The sequence below is a fragment of the Coptis chinensis genome, chromosome 2, assembly GCF_015680905.1.
Source record: "Coptis chinensis isolate HL-2020 chromosome 2, ASM1568090v1, whole genome shotgun sequence".
Taxonomy (NCBI): domain Eukaryota; kingdom Viridiplantae; phylum Streptophyta; class Magnoliopsida; order Ranunculales; family Ranunculaceae; genus Coptis; species Coptis chinensis.
In genome coordinates, this window is record NC_141457.1 from 53,027,158 (window position 1) to 53,029,942 (window position 2,785).

The following is a 2,785-nucleotide window of genomic DNA, read 5'->3' on the forward strand; positions in this document are numbered from 1 at the left end:
TATATCACCTCTCTTTGAACCTTCTATGCTTAGGAGAGTCTATGAAGATTATGTTGGCTGCGTGAAAAAAAAATATTCATCATTGTCATCGAATGGGGAGAGAATCTAAAACGCCAAACCCTTCATTTTTTTTCCTTTGAATAAATAGGGGTGGGTAATTGGAGTTAAACATAGGGGTTCAAAGAAGACGAAAGGGAAGAGATGGAGTAAACCCAAAAGATAGTTTCGGTGGGGTTTACTGTTTTGTTCGCCCCGTGAAACTATGAAAGTTTTATTTCCGCTTTAGTCATATAAAGAAGGGTCTTGTACCCGTTCTTTCTCTTTTCAAGTATTAAAGGCTTATCCTTTCAATTATAAGAAAATGTAATAGGCTCAATTATAAGAAAATGTAATAGGCTACGTTTTTCATTTCCAACTTCAAAAGCTGACTTACATAAAAAAAAAGTCTTTCTCTATATTGGATGTTAATAAGCACAGGAAAAAGTCAGGTGCTAAGTCTATGATCAATTTCCTTTGAGGCATTGATATATATATATTAATAAAACAGGGAATATAGAGGATGAGATCATATACCTGTTTGTGATCATTGGAGATAAAAGCAACAAAGAGGTCAAACCCATCATTTTTTGACACACCAATTTTACTTAGCTTCTTGCAAAGCATGTATACATTCTCCTCACTGTATAACAAACCAAACCCAGCATTCAAAAATACAACAACAACAACGACAACAAACGACATGCAAAAGAAAGAAGGCTTACCAGTAAGAAGGGGTGCGATCAAGTCTGAGATGTTCAAAGGAGACGAAGTGGTGACTGGTGGAAACTCAAGCTTTGAAGTAGCCATGTTTACTTCTTGGCATTATGGAGTTATAAATTGTGCTTCTTGTTATATTGGAAGAAAATGGTCAAGGAGTTAAGGTGAAAAATAGTGTATTACAGGACTGAAAACTTTGATGGATTCGTACCTAATGGAGCTCATTCTCGACCTTTTCGTAACCAATCTTCAGCAAGGTAGATTAAGAATTTAGAGAAGGTCTCTGAAAATAATGATAGTCATTGATTAGATGATTAGATGGGAGACTTGAAAAATGGAGTGATCGCTGCAGAGGGAGGGAGAATAACGTTTTTAGGGTTCTAAAAATCCTTCGTGGCTCGAGACGTTTATAGAATGTTATTGGGGATTTGATGTTTTGGTGTTTCAGGAGCAAGCGTTTGCAGATATGGGATAAAGAAGGTATGTGAATTACGGTCAATCTATTTGATTAGTCCGGTCCTTTTGATGTCATTCTTTCGGTGTTTTAAAACGAAACAAAGATTCGGTGGGTTTTGCAGACTTTTTAAGTTGTTCGCTAGTTTTTTCTCCGTTTTTTTCTTAATCCATCCTGATTTCTCGTGAGTAAATAGGGTACTTAAAATTTGCCTACGTGGACACCCTCATATGCCACGAAAAGGGACTCCTATTATATATATATATATAAAGATTTGCGAAAAAATCAGTTTCGAAATTAACTGAAGTACAACACAAGTTGTTTTTTCTGCCGATTCATATGTATGCAAGAAGAATAGCATATATACTAGGGTGATAATAACTTACTAAATGTATAGCAGTATAGCACTAATTCCACTAACACCATTGTTAGTATAATTATTAACTCATTAGTACGTAACCATTAAGACAATATATACATGGATACTTTATTATTTCCACTACAAATCGCATATAATATTAAGTTTTTTTATTTTTTATTTGGATTTATATTTTGGGGACTATTTTATTTTATAAATGTCATTTATAGTAAGCTCTAACCGCGGTCCCTGTTTTGAAACTTGTTCTGCTTGGTGATATGTTGTTGTTATTTTTAGCTTTATGATAAGCAGAGTCGTAACATCTACTATCACCTCTCTCTCTATATATATTAAAGCAGAGTACATTTTATGTGAACAATCTCTTTCATAGGTGGTGCATTCTTGAGACATAGGTATGCCACGTGGACACTCTGAATTAATCATAAGAAGTTTCCTAAGGCTAAGTCCAATGGTTTGGTGCGCCATCCCGCCAAACCACAATAGCATAGTGTATACAGTTAGCGGCTTAGCGTTTCCCAACCCAATGATTATTTTTTTTTGTAGGACTCTTCAACCGCCATTCCCACAGGCGTGTGGAAAAAAAAAAAAAAAAAAAGTTTTTTTTAGGACTCTCAACCGCCAGTGCCTATGGCGGGTAGGATTTTTTTTTTTTTTTTTTTTTGGACTCTCCAACCGCCATTCCAACATGCGTGTGAAAAAAAAAAAAAAAATAGGACTCTCAACCGCCAGTGCCTATGGCGGGTAGGATTTTTTTTTTTTTTTTTTGAGACTCTCCAACCGCCATTCCCACAAACGTGTGGGGAAAAAAATTAAAAAAGATTTTTTTTTTTTTTTGACTCTCTAGCCGCCATTCCCAAAGGCGTGTGGTTTAGATTTCTTTTACCTGCCACTTTGAGTGGCGTGTAGACTTGACGCTATCCCGTTAAAACTGACACTATATATAAGTAAACTTATACCGATAGCGTTGGCGGGTTAGCGTTTTAACGCACCATTGGATCAAAATGTCCGTGATATTTGGTGTTTTGCCGCACCATTGGACTTAGCCTAATACAACATGAACTCTTAATCTCAAGAAGTTTTCTAATACATCACAACTTTAATAAGTCAATCAACATCTCGCAAGGAAATCTCATACAACTTTGATAAGGAAACCTTGCTAAATCAACTCTAAATATTTACGCTAATAATTATCACAT